Here is an 18,713-nt window from a genome sequence, read left to right on the forward strand (position 1 = left end):
TTCAAAAATTTTTCAAAAACCTTTCAAAAATTTCTCATCTGTTTTCGAAAAAAAAATAAAAATAAATCTTTTCAAAAATATATTTTTCTTCAGAATTTTTAAGAATGAATTCTAGAGTTTCATGAAGCGTGTTGAAGCCTGGCTGGCTGTAAAGCCATGTCTAATTCTTTTGGATAGGGGCTTCCAACCATCAGCATAGAGGCAAGTTAATTGGAATGTCAGCGTGGCATGTCTGAGTTACATACTAAAGCTTGGCTGGCTATTAAGCCATGCCTAACCCTCGGATTGGAGCTTTAGACTAAGAATACAAGATTCCTGGAATTCATATTAAAAAATTTTGAAATCCTTATTTTCTTTTTCCTATATGTTTTTTCGAAAAAAAATATACAAAAATCCAAAAAAATAAAAAATCATAAAAATAAAAAATATTTCATGTTTCTTGTTTGAGTCTTGAGTCAAGTTGAAAGTTTGGTGTCAATTGCATATTCATCTTGCATTTTTCGAAAAATTCATGCATTCATAGTGTTCTTCATGATCTTCAAGTTGTTCTTGGTAAGTCTTCTTGTTTGATCTTGATGTTTTCATGTTTTGTGTCTTTTCTTGTTTTTCATATGCATTCTTGCATTCATAGTGTCTATACATGAAAAAGTTTTAAGTTTGGTGTCTTGCATGTTTTCTTTGCATTAAAATTTTTTTCAAAAATAAGTTCTTGATGTTCATCTTAACATTCAAAGTGTTCTTAGTGTTCATCTTGACATTCATAGCATTCTTGCATGCATTCATTGTTTTGATCCAAAATTTTCATGCATTGAGTCTTTTTCATGTTTTTCCCTCTCATCATTAAAAGTTTAAAAATAAAAAAAAATATCTTTCCCTTTTTCACTCATAAATTTCGAAAATTTGAGTTGACTTTTTCAAAACTTTTTAAAATTTAGTTGTTTTTATGAGTCAAATCAAATTTTCAATTTAAAAATCTTATCTTTTTCAAAATCTTTTTCAAAAATCAAATCTTTTTTATTTTTCTTATTTATTTTCGAAAATTTTAAAAATATTTTTCAAAAATCTTTTTCTTATCTTTATCTCCTAATTTTCGAAAATAACATCATCAATTAATGTTTTGATTCAAAAATTTCAAGTTTGTTACTTGCTTGTTAAGAAAGATTCAAACTTTGACTTCTAGAATCATATCTTGTGATTTCTTGCGAATCAAGTCATTAATTGTGATCTTAAAAATCAAATCTTTTTCAAAACTAATTTCAATCATATCTTTTCAAAAATATCTCTTTATCTTATCTTTTTCAAAATTTGATTTTAAAATATCCTTTCTAACTTCTTATCTTCTTATCTTTTCAAAATTGATTTTCAAATTTGTTTCAACTAACTAACTAACTTTTTGTTTGTTTCTTATCTTTTTCAAAACTACCTAACTAACTCTCCCTCTCTAATTTTCGACAATATCTTCCCTCTTTTTCAAAATTTCTTTTTAATTAACTAATTATTTTAATTTTCGAAAAATTACTAACCTTTTTCAAAAACTATTTTCGAAAATCACTAACTCTTTTCAAAAATAATTTTCGAAAATTCTCCTTCTCTCTTATCTCCTTCTATTTATTTATTCATCTACTAACACTTCATCTCACCCAAATTCGAACCCCCTCTTCCATCTCTATACCTGTGGTAAAAAGGATCCCTATTATTATTATTTTTCTGTCCCTCTTTTTCATATGAGCAGGAGCAAGGACAAGAACATTCTTGTTGAAGCAGATCCAGAACCTGAAAGGACTCTGAAGAGGAAACTAAGAGAAGCTAAATTACAACAATCCAGCAAGCACCTTTCAGAAATTTTTGAACAGGAAGAGGAGATGGCAGCTGAAAATAATAATAATGCAAGGAGGATGCTTGGTGACTTTACTGCACCTAATTCCAATTTACATGGAAGAAGCATCTCCATTCCTGCCATTGGAGCAAACAATTTTGAGCTGAAACCTCAATTAGTTTCTCTGATGCAGCAGAACTGCAAGTTTCATGGACTTCCATCTGAAGATCCTTTTCAGTTCTTAACTGAATTCTTGCAGATCTGTGATATTGTTAAGACTAATGGAGTAGATCCTGAAGTCTACAGGCTCATGCTTTTCCCTTTTGCTGTGAGAGACAGAGCTAGAATATGGTTGGACTCTCAACCCAAAGATAGCATGAACTCTTGGGATAAGCTGGTCAAGGCTTTCTTAGCCAAGTTCTTTCCTCCTCAAAAGCTGAGTAAGCTTAGAGTGGATGTTCAAACCTTCAGACAGAAAGAAGGTGAATCCCTCTATGAAGCTTGGGAGAGATACAAAGAACTGACCAAAAAGTGTCCTTCTGACATGCTTTCAGAATGGACCATCCTGGATATATTCTATGATGGTCTATCTGAATTGGCTAAAATGTCATTGGATACTTCTGCAGGTGGATCCATTCACCTAAAGAAAACGCCTGCAGAAGCTCAAGAACTCATTGACATGGTTGCTAATAACCAATTCATGTACACTTCTGAGAGGAATCCTGTGAGTAATGGGACGCCTAAGAAGAAGGGAGTTCTTGAAATTGATACTCTGAATGCCATACTGGCTCAAAATAAAATATTGACTCAGCAAGTCAATATGATTTCTCAGAGTCTGAATGGAATGCAAGCTGCATCCAACAGTACTCAAGAGGCATCTTCTGAAGAAGAAGCTTATGATCCTGAAAACCCTGCAATAGCAGAGGTGAATTACATGGGTGAACCTTATGGAAACACCTATAACACCTCATGGAGAAATCACCCAAATCTCTCATGGAAGGATCAACAAAAGCCTCAACAAGACTTTAATAATGGTGGAAGAAATAGGTTTAACAATAGTAAACCTTTTCCATCATCCACTCAGCAACAGACAGAGAACTCTGAACAAAATACCTCTAATTTAGCAAACTTAGTCTCTGATCTATCTAAGGCCACTGTAAGTTTCATGAATGAAACAAGGTCCTCCATTAGAAATTTGGAGGCACAAGTGGGCCAGTTGAGTAAAAGGATCACTGAAATCCCTCATAGTACTCTCCCAAGCAATACAAAAGAAAATCCAAAAGAAGAGTGCAAGGCCATTGACATAGTCAACACGGCCGAACCTGGAGAGGAAGGGGGGGGAGGACGTAAATCCCAGTGAGGAAGACCTCCTGGGACGTCCAGTGATCAATAAGGGGTTTCCCTTTGAGGAACCAAAGGAATCTGAGACTCATCTAGAGACCATAGAGATTCCATTGAACCTCCTTATGCCCTTCATGAGCTCTGACGAGTATTCATCTTCTGAAGAGAATGAGGATGTTACTGAAGAGCAAGCTGCCAAGTTTCTTGGTGCAATCATGAAGCTGAATGCCAAATTATTTGGTATTGAGACTTGGGAAGATGAACCTCCCTTGTTCACCAATGAACTAAGTGATCTGGATCAACTGAGATTGCCTCAGAAGAAACAGGATCCTGGAAAGTTCCTAGTACCTTGTACCATAGGCACCATGATCTTTGAAAAGGCTCTGTGTGATCTTGGTTCAGGAATGTACCTCATGCCCTTCTCTGTAATAGAGAAACTAGGAATCTTTGGGGTGCAAGCTACTAAAATCTCATTAGAGATGGCAGACAATTCAAGAAAACAGGCTTATGGACAAGTAGAGGACGTGTTAGTAAAGGTTGAAGGCCTTTACATCCCTGCTGATTTCATAATCCTTGATACTGGGAAGGATAAGGATGAATCCATCATCCTTGGAAGACCTTTTCTAGCCACAGCAAGAGCTGTGATTGATGTTGACAGAGGTGAATTAGTCCTTCAATTGAATGAGGACTCCCTTGTGTTTACAACTCAAGGTTACCCTTCTGTAAACATGGAAAAGAGGCACAGTAAGCTTCTCTTAAAACAGAGTCAACCAGAGCCCCCACAGTCAAACTCTAAGTTTGGTGTTGGGAGGCCACAACCAAACTCTAAGTTTGGTGTTGGGAAGTCTCAATAAAGCTCTGAACATCTGTGAGGCTCCATGAGAGCCCACTGTCAAGCTATTGACATTAAAGAAGCGCTTGTTGGGAGGCAACCCAATTTTTATTTATCTAATTTTATTTTTCTTGTTCTTTCATGTTTTATTAGGTTCATGATCATTTGGAGTCACAAAATAAATATAAAAATTGAAAACGGAATCAAAAACAGCAGAAAAAAATTACACCCTGGAGGAAGACCTTACTGGCGTTTGAACGCCAGTAAGAAGCATCTGGCTGGCGTTCAACACCAGAACAGAGCATGATTCTGGCGCTGAACGCCCAAAATGGGCAGCATCTGGGCATTTGAATGCCAGAATTGCACCCTGGAGAAGAGCTGGCGCTGAACGCCCAGAACAAGCATGGTTTTGGCGTTTAACGCCAGAAATGGGCAACAAATGGGCGTTCAACGCCCAGAACAAGCACCAATCTGGCGCTGAACACCCAGAGTTGTGTGCAAGGGCATTTTGTATGCCTAATTTGGTGCAAGGTTGTAAATCCTTGAACACCTCAGGATCTGTGGACCCCACAGGATCACCTCAGGATCTGTGGACCCCACAGGATTCCCACCTACCTCCACTCACTTCTTCTCACCCCTCTTTCACACAATCCCATAAACACTCTTCCCCAAAACTCTTCACCAATCACCTCAATCTCTCTTCCCTATAACCACTTCACCACTCACATCCATCCACTCTTCCCCATAAACCTACCTCATAAACCCCACCTATCTTCAAAATTCAAAATCAATTTCCCACCCAAAACCCACCCTTATGGCCGAACATTACCCCCCTCCCTTCCCTATCAATGGTGATGAGAATTGAGTTTTAATCCCACTTAGTTAGCCTTTACTAAAGCAAAGGAAGGTCAAGTGACTAATCAGTTTAATCCTCAGGTCCTAGTCAATTCCAAAGAAAGGACTGGAATTATTGAAGTTCAATTCAATTAGCAAAAACAAAAATTATCAATCACGTTGAGTTTGATAACTCAAGAGTTGCCAATTAATCAACCAAAGCCAAAAGGGGAAAAGTAAATTTACTCGAATAAAAATATCTTCAGATTGGTAGCAACAGTAGCATAAATAAAAGAAAGCAATCATAAACTGAAATACCTCAAATTATATTAAATAGAAATTCAAATCTAAACATAAATGGTTCATAAGCCAATTTGGAACATTAACAAGTAAAAGCATTGAAATAATTAAAATAGAGGAGAAACATTAATTAAAGGAAAATATTGAACCTGGTATTGAAGCAATAAAATTAAAAGAAATCCTAATCCTAAAACCTAAGAGAGAGGAGAGAACCTCTCTCTCTAAAAACTACATCTAAAACTATGAAAAGTGAATAATTGGAGAATCCCTTGAATGGATGCATTCCCCCACTTTATAACCTCTAATTTGTGCTTTCTGGACTTGGATCTGGGCCAAAAGGGTTTCAGAAATCGCTGGGAGCATTTTCTGAAATTTCTGGTGCGAGGCGTCTGTCACGCGTCTGCGTGGGTCACGCGGTCGCGTCATCTGGAGTTTTCCTTGTCATGCGCTCGCTTCGGTCACGCGTACGCGTCATCTGTGTTCTGCTCATGGCGCGCATCCGCCTCAGTCACGCGTTTGCGTCGCTGTCTTTTCGCGCTAGGCATGCGACCGCGTCGTCGATGCGTTCATGTCGCTGCCAGTTTCTTCAAAAACTCCATTTTGTGCTTTCCTTCCAATTTTGTATGTTTCCTTTCTATCCTTTAAGTCATTCCTACCTTAGAAGATCTGAAACTACTCAACACACAAATCATGGCATCGAATGGTAATAAAAGGGTAATTAAAATAATTATTTTTAAAGCATAAGAAACATGTATTTCACATATATCACATAATAAGGAAGGGAAAGTAAAACCATGCAATTTACATGAATAAGTGGGTGAAGGGTTGAATAAATCTCTTGAATTGAGCACAATATATATCATAAAATATGGGTTTATCACTCACTATCCATTGAAACTCAGAGATGTTGGCATCCTTAGGAACTTATAATCCAGATGATATTATTGACTCTCTTAGTTAAGCTTATTTTGATTCTTGAACACAGCTTTCAGATTCTTGGCCGTGACCCTAAGCACCTTGTCTTCCAGTATTACCACCGGATACAATAATGCCACAGACACTTTAACTGGGTGAACCTTTTCAGATTGTGACTCAGCTTTGCTAGAGTCCCCAGATAGAGGTTCCAGAGTTCTTAAGCACACTCTTTTTGCTTTGGACCACGACTTTAACCGCTCAGTCTCAAACTTTTCACTTGACACCTTCACGCCACAAACACATGGTTAGGGACAGCTTGGTTTAGCCGCTTAGGCCAGGATTTTAATCCTTTGGGCCCTCCTATCCATTAATGCTCAAAGCCTTGGGCCCTTTTACTCTTGCCTTTTGGTTTAAAGGGTTATTGGCTTTTTCAATCTTCCCTCATTTTCCTACATTTTTGGGCAGTAATGGATTTTTTTGCTTTTTATTTTTTTTCTTTTCGCCATTTTTTTTCGCATGCATATAATTTTTTTTTCTTTTGCAACATGCTTTTTCTTTTTGCTACTTTTTCTTGCTTCAAGAATCAATTTTCATATTATTTCAGATTATCAATAATATTTTTCCTTTTTCCTTATTCTTTCAGGAGCCAACATTCTAAAATTTCAACTTTAAACATGCACTGTTTATTTCATACATTCAGAAAACAAAAGCAAATGACACCACATCAACATAATTAGACTAATCTTATTTTAAACTTGAAATTCATGCATCTCTCAATTCTTTTCAATAATTTTTTTTATTTAAGCAAGGTGAGAGATATATGGAACATTTTACAACTTTAAAACATCAATGCAAATGATCATGCAACTAGAACTAGAGAACAGATAAATAAACAGACAGAAAATAGAAAAATAACAGGAAAATGGTGTAAAGAGAACGAATCCACCTGAATGATGGTGGCTAGTGCTCCTCCTTGAGGATCTAATGTAGTGCTTGATCTCTTCAATGTCACTCCTTTGTCTTTATTGAGGCGGCTACACAGGCTCTTGTGCATGCTTCCTAGTTTGCTCCATCCTCTTCTTCCATACTTAGGAGTGGTAGAAGTAAAAAAGCAAAGCTTTTGCAACACCAAACTTAAGAGTTTTGCTTGTTCTCGAGCAAGGTAGAGTAGAAGAAGGTGGGGTAGGTGGAGCTTCTGTGGGACCTACTGGTCCTGAGAGGTTAGGAATTCCAGATTCCCTGCTCTCTTTCACTGGCGTTTAAATACCCAGGGGATGCTCCCTGGCTGGCGTTCAACGCCAGCAATGCTGCCCGTGATGGGCGTTGAACACCTAGTGAGGGCTTCCTCACTAGCATTTAACTTTGACACTTCATCCAGAGTGCTCTGTTTTCACTGCTGTGAAATTCTGTCTCTTGACTGATGCACATGATCATGACTCTGACAACTGAAAGGAAAAACAAAATGAAAGAAAATAAATATAGTTGAGTAAGGTTGGGCTACCTCCCAACAAGTGCTTCTTTAGTGTCTTTAGCTGGACTTCACTGTACTTAATTTAGTAATAGTGTTGAGCCTCCTGACTCTATATCTCCTTCAAGGTAATGTTTGACTCTTTGTCTATTGATAGTGAACCTGTTTTCAGGATCTTTTCCTTGAAGTTCTATATGTCCGTAAGGTAACACTCTTGTAATCACATACGGTCCCTTCCAGCGGGATTTGAGTTTCCCAGGGAATAATCTGAGCCTTGAATTGAAGAGCAAGATTTTTTGTCCTAGTTCAAAGACTCTGTAAGCTAACTTCCTGTCATGCCACATCTTTGCCTTTTTCTTATAGATTTTTGCATTTTCAAATTCTTCTAAGTGGAATTCATCCAACTCATTTAGTTGGAGCAGCCGTTTCTCCCCTGCTGCTTTAGCATCAAGGTTGAGGAATCTAGTGGCCCAATAGACTTTGTGTTCTAGTTCCATTGGCAAATGAAAGGACTTTCCATATACTAAATGATATGGTGAAGCTCCAATGGGGGATTTGAAAACTATTCTGTATGCCCATAGAGCATCATCAAGCTTTCGAGCCCAATCCTCTCTAGAGGCACTTACTATCCTCTCAAGGATTTGCTTTAGTTCTCTATTTGAGACTTCAGCTTGTCCATTGGTTTGGGGATGATACGGTGTTGCTACTTTATGGCGAACTCCGTAACGACTTAGGACAGAATCTAGCTGTCTGTTGCAGAAATGAGTTCCTCCATCACTGATTAGTGTCCTAGGGACACCAAATCTACTAAAGATGTTCCTCTGGAGGAACTTCATTACTACTCTTGTGTCATTAGTGGGTGTTGCTATTGTTTCAACCCATTTAGACACATAATCTACTGCCACAAGGATGTAGCTGTTTGACTATGAAGGTAGAAATCGTCCCATGAAATATATGCCCCATACGTCAAACAACTCAATCTCTAAGATTTCTTGCTGAGGCATGCTGTGACCATGAGGAAGATTGCCAGCCCTCTGGAAACTATCATAGTTACGGATGAATTCTCTAGAATCCTTAAAGAGAGTAGGCCAGTAAAAGCCACTTTGGAGCACCTTAGTGGCTGTCCGCTCACTTCCAAAGTGTCCTCCAGAGTCAGAGCCATGGCAATGCCATAGAATTCTCTGTGTCTCTTCTTCAGATACACAGCATCAGATTATTCCATCCGAGCATCTCTTAAAGATATATGGCTCATCCCATAGGTAATATTTTGCATCAAACATGAGTTTCCAGGCTTGCTGCCTGGTAAACTCCTTGGGAATGAATCGTATAGCCTTGTAGTTTACAATGTCTGCAAACCAAGGTACCGTCCGGATGGCATAGAGTTGCTCATCTGGAAAGGATTCGGATATGTCAGTGGAGGGGGAAGAAGTCCCTGCTACTGGCTCAATCCAGGACAAGTGATCAGCCACCTGAGTTTCTGTCCCTTTTCTATCTCTAATTTCTATATCAAACTCTTGCAAGAGTAATACCCATCTTATAAGTCTGGGTTTAGACTCCTGCTTAGTGAGTAGATACTTTAGCGTAGCATGGTCAGTATAAATAATGACCTTAGATCCTACTAGGTAGGATCTGAACTTGTCAATGGCATAAACCACTGCAAGTAGCTCTTTTTTTGTAGTAGTGTAGTTTTTCTGTGCATCATTTAATACGCGACTAGCATAATAAATGACATGCAGAAGCTTGTCATGTCTCTAACCTAGGACTGCGCCAATTGCATGATCACTTGCATCACACATGAGCTCAAATGGCAAGTCCCAGTGGGTGCAGAGATGATAGGAGCAGTGACAAGCTTGGCTTTCAGAGTTTCAAAGGCATGCAGGCATTCTTGGTTAAAGACGAATAAAACATCAGTAGCCAAGAAATTACACAGGGGTTTGGTGATTTTAGAAAAATCTTTTATGAACCGCCTATAAAATCCTGCATGTCTTAGGAAACTTCGGAGGAGGCAAGCATTCTATTACTTCCACCTTAGCTTGATACACCTCTATCCCCTTATTTGAGATCTGATGCCCAAGAACAATGCCTTCGATTACCATGAAGTGGCATTTCTCCCAGTTTAGAACTAGGTTTGTTTCTTGGCATCTTTTCAGGACCAGGGTCAGATGATCAAGACAGGAGTAAAATGAGTCTCCATAAATAGAGAAGTCATCCATGAATACTTCAAGGAATTTCTCTACCATATCAGAGAAGATGGATAACATGCATCTCTGAAAGGTGGTAGGCACATTTCACAGGCCAAATGGCATTCGTCTATAGGCAAACACGCCAGATGGACATGTGAATGCTGTCTTCTCTTGATCCTATAGATCTACTGCTATTTGATTGTACCCGGAATAACCATCCAGGAAACAATAAAAAGCATGACCTGCTAGTCTTTCTAGCTTTTGGTCAATGAAGGATAAAGGAAAGTGATCTTTCCTGGTGGCGTCATTGAGTCTTCTGTAATCAATGCACATATGCCACCTTGTGACTGTCCTTTTTGGGATCAGCTTATTCTTTTCATTGTGAACCACTGTCATTCCTCCCTTCTTAGGAACAACCTGGACAGGGCTCACCCATGGGCTGTTAGAAATGGGATAAATAATCCCAGCCTCATAGAGCTTAGTGACTTCCATCTGCACTACTTCCTTTATAGCAGGATCTTATGCATGCATCAGGCTGGGTTAATGCCATTAAGGTCACTTATAGTCCACCTAAGGGCGGTCCTATGTGTTTTGAGCACTTTAATTAGTGCTTCTTCTTCCTGTGGCTTTAGGGCAGAGCTTATAATCACAGAAAAGGTATCTCCATCTCCCAGAAATGCATATTTCAAGGAGGATGGTAGTGGCTTAAGCTCAAGCTTTGGAGACTTCTCCTTTTTCTCAGAGGTTTTCAGGGGTTCCTCTGAGTTAGGCTGAGTATCATCAAGGATATCATCTAGCCCTTCCTTGAGGCTTTCGGCCATATTGACCTCTTCCACTAGGGAATCAATGAGATCAATGCTCATGAATTCCTCAGGAATGTCTGGATGCTGCATAGCCTTGACAGCATTCAGTACGAACTTTTCCTCATTGACTCTTAGGGTTACTTTCCCTTTTTCAACATCAATGAGGGTCTGTCATGTAACTAGGAAAGGTCTTCCTAGGATAAGGGATGCACTCTTGTGCCCCTCTATGTCCAATACCACAAAGTCAGTGGGAAAGGAAAAGGGTCCAACCCTGACAATCATGTCTTCAACTACTCCTGATGGTATCTTAATAGAACCATCAGCAAGTTGAAGGCACATGCGGGTTGGTTTGACTTCATCAATCAAACTAAGCCTTTTTATTAGTGAAGCAGGTATTAGGTTGATGCTTGTTCCAAGGTCACATAGAGCTATCCTTGTACAAGCATCACCTAGAGTGCATGGTATCATAAAGCTTCTAGGATCTTTAAGCTTCTTTGGTATGCTATTCTGAATGATTACACTGTATTCCTCAGTGAGGAGGACTGTTTGTGTCTCTCTCTAATCCTTCTTATGACTTAGAATGTCCTTCATGAACTTTGCATAAGAAGGTATCTGTTCAAGAGCTTCAGCAAAAGGGATTTTTATCTCTAATTTTCTAAGATACTCTGCAAAGCGGGAAAATTGTTTATCCATTTTCCTCTTGACAGAGTTTATGAGGAAATGGCATCTTAGCCTTGTATTCATCAACCTTGGTTGATGAAGGCCGAATGCTATGTAAGTTGGAAGGGGGATTACTAGCTTGCTTAAGAGGGTTGTTATCAATGAATGACTGACCTCTCTTGCATGGGCGTTCAACGCCCATGCTACTGCCCCCCTGGGCATTTGAACGCCCATTCTCTACCCTTTCCTAGCGTTCAACGCCAAGAAGGATACCTTTTTGGGCGTTTGAACGCCCAGTCTCCGCCCTTTCCTGGCGTTCAACGCCAAGAGGGATGTCTCTCTGGGCGATTAAACGCCTAGAGTCATTTTGTGCAGAGACCTGGCTATCCTTAATGGGCTTTTCGTTTTTATTGTACTGAGGTTGGGTTCTTAAGGTTTTCCCACTCCTCAGTTGGATAGCCTGGCATTCATCTGTTATCTACTTAGATAACTGCTGCCTCGTTTGACTCAACTAGGCTTCTACATTTCTGTTAGAAGCCTGAGTTTCTCGCAAAGCCTCTTGTAATTCCAGCATTTGCTGGGAAAGGACTTGCAATTGCTGAGTCAATGGGCCATCCTGCTCTAGAGGGTTAGGCTCAGCAACTACCACCTTAACCTCTCCTTTTATAGAGGTCTCAGGAGATGAGTACAGATGCTAATTAGTGGCAACTGTCTCAATAAGCTCTTGAGCCTCTCCAATGGTCTTTCTCATGTGCATCGAACCACCAGCAGAGTGGTCCAAGGACATTTTAAACATGTCTGAAAGCCCATAGTAGAAGATGTCTAACTGTACCCATTCTGAAAATATTTCAGTGGGACATTTTCTTAGCATCCTCCTATACCTCTCCCAGGCATCATAAAGAGATTCACCATCTCCTTGTTTGAAGCCTTGGATGTCCAGTCTCAGCTGGTTCATCTTTCTTGGGAGAAAGTATTGGTTTAAAAACTTGTCCACTAACTGTTTTCAAGTTTTTAAACTAGCTTTAGGCTGGTTATCCAACCACCTTTTTCCTTTTTCCTTTACTGCAAAAGGAAAAAGTAATAATCTGTAGACATCTTGGTCTACTCTCTCACTGTGTACTGTGTCAGCAATCTTTAAGAAATTTGCCAGAAATTCTGTAGCTTCTTCTTGAGGAAGCCCAGAATACTGACAGTTCTACTGTACTAGAGTAATGAGTTGAGGGTTCACTTCAAAGCTACTAGCTCTGATGTGAGGTATGCTAATACTTCTTTCATAGAAGTCAGCAGAGGGATTTATATAAGATCCCAGAGTTCTCCTGAACTCTTCATTCCCACTTAGGTTTATAATGAAGAAAGGTAGAAGGAAAGGAAGAAGAAATAGAGATAGGAGAGTTGAATAAGAATTAAAATATTTTTGTTTTTATTTTATTTATTTATTTAAACCAAAATTAAAATTAATTAATTAAAAAGAAATAAAAGTTTGAAAAAGAAGAAAGAGAAGTAGAAGAGTTAGTTAGGAAGTTTGAAAAAGAAGAGAGAGAAGATAAGCAATTAATTAAAAAGATTTGAATTTAAAATTTAAAATTTGAATTAGAAAATTAAAATTTTAAATTTAAATTTTAAATTTTGAAATTTGAATTTTTAAATTTTAGAAAAGATTTGAATTTTGAAAAGATTTAATTTTGAGAATTGAAATTTGAAAATTGAATTTTTGAAAATTTGAGTTTTGAATTTGAAATTTGATTTTGAAAATTGAAATTTGAATTTTAAATTTTGAAAGTTGAAATTTGAATTTTAAGATTTGATTTTTGAAATAAGACAAGATTAAATTTTGAAAAAGATATGATTTTTATTTTTGAAAAGATTTGATTTTTAAAATTTGACAACTAAGATATGATAAGATGGAAATTTTGAAATTTAAAATTTGAATTTTTTTATATTAATTTTCGAAAATATAGTGAAAGGATAAGAAAAGATATTATTTTAATTTTTTAATTTAATGAAGAGAGAGAAAAACAAGTAAAAGCACCAAACTTAAAATTTTTAGATCTAGTGTACCCAAATTTTCTAAAATTTGGAGGAAAAACACAATGGGACACCAAACTTAAAAATTTTAAGATCAAAACACAAATAAAACACAAGAACACTTTGAAGACTACCAAGAACACAAAGAACAAGACTCAAAGAAATTTAAAAAACACAAGAACACATAAAGAACATCAAACTTAAAATCTTTAGAAAACTAACAAGAAATTTTCAAAAATTAAAGAAAAACAACAAGAAAACACCAAACTTAAAAATTTGACACAAGAATTAATCAAAGAAAAATTATTTTTGAAAATGTGTTGAAAGAAAGACTCAAAGAACAATAATTACCAAGAACATAAGCACAACGCTCTAGCCAATTGAACAACAAAAATAAAAATATTTTTGAAAAACCTTTTTGAAATTTTTTCGAAAAAATTAGAGAAGGAAAAATAAAAGACTCAACAAGAATACAAACAAAGACTCAAATAGAGAAAAGACAAATATTTTAAAAAAGAGTATAGGAAGAAGTTTAAAATTTTTGGAATTGAAAAACAGGAAACAAGAACATGGAAGACTCAATACCAAGAACAAAACTTAAACAAAGAAAATAAAAAAAATATTTTTGAAAAGATTTTTGAATTTTTTGAAAATTGAAGAAGAAGAAGAAGAAGAAGAAAATAAAAATAAAAGACTCAAATCAAAGTTATACTCTTGCAAAAATTAAAGACTTTTTGAACAAAGAAAAGAAAAATATTTTTAAAAAAGATTTTTAAAATTTTTGAAAAAAAATAGGAAGAAGAAAATAAAAGTAGAAAAGCTAACAAAATTAAAAATTACCAGATCTAGGGAGCAAGACAATCCTTCAATTTGTCCAAACTCAACAATCCCCGGCAACGGTGCCAAAAACTTGATGCCTACGAACCCCACATTCTCATACAACAGTACCAGCAAGTGCAATGGGTCGTCCAAGTAATACCTAAGCGAGTCAGGGTTGATCCCACGAAGATTGTGGTTCGAAGCAAGCTATGGTTATCTTGCAGGTCTTAGTCAGGCAAATCAAAAGGTTGTTAGTTTGATTTGAAGGTTGATAGATAAATATTTGTGAGATTATTATAATAGGGTGCTAATACTTTAAAGATAGAGTTGAGAGTTGGAGTTGCTTTGTCTTTCTGAATTAACTCTGGTATTACTGCTCTCTTTGCTTGTGAGTGATTTCTTCAATGGCAGGCTGTATGTGACTGACACTGGTTTGAGCAGCTGCCAATACTTCTCCAGATCTGAACCCTAGGTTTAGTGTGGATCCATTCTGATTGAGGGTAAAGCTCGTACAATTCATTCTCCTTGATGATCCTACTCAAAACGCCACAGACAAGGTCAAATCTTCCGGATCAGAGGAATACTGTACCTTTGGTTCTAGCCTCTACCACAGAGACCCTAATCTCCCCGGAAATCGGTTGAACTGATGTCTTGAGAAGTTCCCAACGAAGTCGTGGATTAACCGTCTGAGAGATGTATATTCAAGCTAGTGGTTCATCATTGTCCGATGAAAGATGCACTCTGAACCCATGTAGAATGTGATAACCTTATGCCAGTTCAACACATTCATAGTGATGAAGAATGAATACACATCTTAGAATTAATCAAACACAGAATGAAGAGAAATAGTAGTACTTTTATTAATTCATAGGACTCAGCAGGGCTCCTCCCCTCGACCTAGGAGGTTTATAAACTCATACTGAAAGGAAAATACAATTGAAAAATGTGTATGCTATGCGCGATGTCTCTCTGATTATGTAAAATACACTTTAAATACTAAACAGATGACTAGTAAAGGTAAAACTGTCTATTTAAAGCTAAAATCCACTTCTGAGCCCACTTGGTGAGTGTTTGGGCTGAGTTTTGATGAGATCCATGTGCTATGAGATCTCTTGGGCATGGAATGCCAGCTAGGGGGTCCTCTTTAGGCGTTTATACATTGGTCTCTGCTCTTTGGGCGCTGGACACCTAGAAGGGGGCAGGTAGCTGGTGTTGGATGCCGGTTTTGGGCCTTCTAATCCGAAGCAATGTATGAACTATTATATATTGCTGGAAAGCTCTGGAATTCTGCTTTCCATAGACATTGAGAGCGATCCAATTGAACTTCTGTAGCTCCAGAAATGCTCTTTCGAATGTAGACAAGTCAGATCTAGACAACATCTGCAGTGCTTTCTCTGTCTCTGAATCAGACTTCTGCTCCAGCTCCTCAATTTCAGCCAGAAAATACTTGAAATTGTCCAAAAACATAAAAACTCATAGTAGAATCCAAAAATATGAATTTAACACTAAAACCTATTAAAACTCAATAAAACTAAATAAAAACTACTAAAAACTATATGAAAGTGATGCCAAAAAGCGTATAAAATATCCGTTCATCACAACACCAAACTTAAACCATTGCTTATCCCCAAGAAACTAAAAACACAATAGGATAAAAAGAAAATTAAGATACAATAAATTTCTAAGTTTCAAATGAATCTTAGTTACAATCAGATGAGCGGGACTTAGTAGCTTTTTGCTTCTGAATAGTTTTGGCATCTCACTGAAGAGAGAACTTTTGCGTAGCCTAGAAATTCGTAGAATAAATCCTCGTTGTAGGTATAGCTTCTAAACTAACAAAAGTCCTTTCTCACAAACGTTTTGGTTGTCACAAGTAACAAATCCCTAAATAAATTGATAACCGAAGTATTTAAACCTCGGGTCGTCTTCTCAAGGAACTGCAGGGAGGTATGTTCTTATTATTGGTTATGAGTTTTGTAAATTGGGGTTTTGAAAGTAAGGAACAAGTAATTTAAATGATAAATAAAATAAATAAATAACTATAAAATAAACTCTTGGCAAGGTATGGGAATTTGGAAGTCCTATCCTAGTTATCCTTATCAATGGTGATGAGAATTGAGTTTTAATCCCACTTAGTTAGTCTTTACTAAAGCAAAGGAAGGTCAAGTGACTAATCAGTTTGATTCTCAGGTCCTAGTCAATTCCTAAGAAAGGACTGGAATTATTGAAGTTCAATTCAATTAGCAAAAATAACAATTATCAATCACGTTGAGTTTGATAACTCAAGAGTTGCCAATTAATCAACCAAAGCCAAAAGGGGAAAAGTAAACTTACTCGAATAAAAATGTCTTCAGATTGGTAGCAACAGTAGCATAAATAAAAGAAAGCAATCATAAACTGAAATACCTCAAATTATATTAAATAGAAATTCAAATCTAAACATAAATGGTTCATAAGCCAATTTGGAACATTAACAAGTAAAAGCATTGGAATAATTAAAATAGAGGAGAAACATTAATTAAAGGAAAATATTGAACTTGGTATTGAAGCAATAAAATTAAAAGAAATCCTAATCCTAAAACCTAAGAGAGATGAGAGAACCTCTCTCTCTAAAAACTACATCTAAAACTATGAAAAGTGAATAATTGGAGACTCCCTTGAATGGATGTATTCCCCCACTTTATAACCTCTAATCTGTGCTTTCTGGACTTGGATCTGGGCCAAAAGGGTTTCAGAAATCGCTGGGAGCATTTTCTGTAATTTCTGGTGTATGGCGTCTGTCACGCTTCCACGTGGGTCACGCGGTCGCGTCATCTGGAGTTTTCCTTGTCACGCGCTCGCTTCAGTCACGCGTACGCGTCATCTGTGTTCTGCTCATGGCGCGCGTCCACCTCAGTCACGCGTTCGTGTCGCTGTCTTTTCGCGCTAGGCATGCGACCGCGTCGTCCATGCGTTCGCGTCGCTGCCAGTTTCTTCAAAAACTCCATTTTGTGCTTTTCTTCCAATTTTGTATGTTTTCTTTCTATCCTTTAAGTCATTCCTACCTTAGAAGATCTGAAACTACTCAACACACAAATCACGGCATCGAATAGTAATAAAAGGGTAATTAAAATAATTATTTTTAAAGCATAGGAAACATGTATTTCACATATATCACATAATAAGGAAGGGAAAGTAAAACCATGCAATTTACATGAATAAATGGGTGAAGGGTTGAATAAATCTCTTGAATTGAGCATAATATATATCATAAAATATGGGTTTATCAACCTCCCCACACTTAAACAATAGCATGTCCTCATGCTAAGTCCAAGATAAAGAGTAAGGTAAGGTTAAAGTGGTGGAATCTCATGCAATGCAATCTATCCTAAATGCAACTACCTAAATAAATTATGCAATTCTAATTATTATTCACTTGTATATAAAACTTACATGTAGTTAAATTAATTCACATTCTCAAGGAATCATATATGCATAGCCAACCTTAGATGATGTTAAAGCACTTTTACAATTGAGATGGGTAAAAATATTTTTCAAACTTGCAAGACAATTAATAAATTTAAGCAGAGATATATGGTGATGAGCTATTGAACCCTCACTGGATTTTGTGTTTACTCTCTAGTCACTCAGTGTTTATTAGGTTAATCACTCTATTCTTCTTTTTATCCTTACTTTCTATAACTTTGTTCTTCATCTAACCAATCAACAATTATAGAATACAGACATACAAAAATCATGAGGTCTTTTTATAGGTTGTAATGGGACCAAGGTAAAGGTAAGGGTATATGTATAAGGCTAAGTGAGCTAATAAGTGAATCCTTGATTAGTCTAAGATCTCACCTAACATACATATTTTGTAATTCAAAGTTTCTTAACCTATTTGCCCAACTTTTCTCACTTTGTATTGCAAGCTCATGCATTAACTTAAATTTTATCCCATGTTCAATGATTCTTTTTATTTTGCAATTGGGGAATTTTTGTATCCCCTTAATTAAATACCGAAAATAAATTTTTTTTTAATGCACATGGTAATTCAATTGATTTCACATGAGCATGCTTCCCAAAAATTTTTTATTTTGAGTATTTTTATTCTTTTTAACTTTCTACCTTTGTTTCTATCATCCATGTTCCTATAAAGTTCCCCACACTTAAACAATACATAATTCCTATCTTAAGCTAACCAAGGATTCAACTTGAGATTTTTATTTTGTTTTTCTGCTTAAGGCTAGTAATGTGGTTTATAGAACAAGAGGGGATTAAAAAGCTCAAGGGGGCTAACAATGGTGATGTAAAAGGTAGGCTAATTTGGGATAAGTGAGCAAATATTTCAAGCAATTGCCTCAATCATCTCTTAGTATGTATCTATATTCTATATTGGACATATAGATTAAAACAAAGCAAAGAATATCAGAATAAAAAGAAGGGCGAAATACACAGGAATAAAAATAATGGTTTGAATATAACCATACAATTAAGCTCAAAACTCATAGGCTGTGTGTTCTCTAGCTCAAAAATCACATATCAGTTATACATGTCATGCAAGTAAAAATTAAAAGTTCCCATTATTCTCAATGTAAAATTTTGTTGGGTGGCTTTAAAGTTTTAGTGTTCCTCCTTGATGAAATTTTGTTAACTAACTAACATGTTATGTTCTATATACAAGGTGTGTGGATTGTTTTTGATTATGTTAAAGTCTCTAGTTTACTTTCTTTTTATT

The 18,713-nt window shown here is 36.7% G+C and overlaps 1 non-coding gene across 1 annotated transcript; it reads right to left on the bottom strand.

The window, feature by feature from the left end:
• Window positions 1–2,258: 2,258 nt before the first annotated feature.
• Window positions 2,259–2,366, bottom strand: LOC112788636 (small nucleolar RNA R71). The gene has a single exon (XR_003195993.1). It is a non-coding gene; the product is annotated as a small nucleolar RNA R71 (small nucleolar RNA).
• Between the last annotated feature and the right edge of the window lie 16,347 nt (window positions 2,367–18,713).

This window comes from Arachis hypogaea, chromosome 20 (genome assembly GCF_003086295.3).
Source record: "Arachis hypogaea cultivar Tifrunner chromosome 20, arahy.Tifrunner.gnm2.J5K5, whole genome shotgun sequence".
Taxonomy (NCBI): domain Eukaryota; kingdom Viridiplantae; phylum Streptophyta; class Magnoliopsida; order Fabales; family Fabaceae; genus Arachis; species Arachis hypogaea.